The sequence below is a fragment of the Buceros rhinoceros genome, unplaced genomic scaffold (assembly GCF_000710305.1).
Source record: "Buceros rhinoceros silvestris isolate BGI_N320 unplaced genomic scaffold, ASM71030v1 scaffold26185, whole genome shotgun sequence".
Classification (NCBI taxonomy): domain Eukaryota; kingdom Metazoa; phylum Chordata; class Aves; order Bucerotiformes; family Bucerotidae; genus Buceros; species Buceros rhinoceros.
This window is the reverse complement of record NW_010414953.1, coordinates 13810-14095: the sequence shown is the minus strand read 5'-3', so window position 1 is coordinate 14095 and position 286 is coordinate 13810. Positions and strand designations below refer to the sequence as shown.

At 52.8% G+C, this 286-nt stretch overlaps 1 protein-coding gene across 1 annotated transcript in view; it reads right to left on the bottom strand.

Annotated features, from left to right (window-relative positions):
- The window catches only part of SLC4A5 (solute carrier family 4 (sodium bicarbonate cotransporter), member 5), a gene marked incomplete at its 3' end in the record, with an annotated part of 15025 nt that overhangs the window by 2949 nt on the left and 11790 nt on the right, over positions 1-286 (bottom strand). The window lies entirely within an intron of this gene.

Here is a 286-nt window from a genome sequence, read left to right as displayed (position 1 = left end):
CCAGAATTTGGAGGAGCCTCCCAGGGAAGCGGGGTCGAGCATCCTGGCACCCCCGTCTTAAAACCACAGCGGGTGGAAGACCGAAAAATTGTTATTTTTGGAGAGGCGGCACCCGATCACGCCCAATTTGCTCTTTTCAAAATTTTTTAACATTTTACGGGTGGTTTGGTGTCTCACTGCAAAAAAAAAAAAATCCGTTTTTTCCAGCCCCCAGCACCTTCTCCTTGGGTGCAAAACGCTCTGCTCGGCTCTGGGGGTGACGCGGCTCCGCGGCTCCGGAATCACC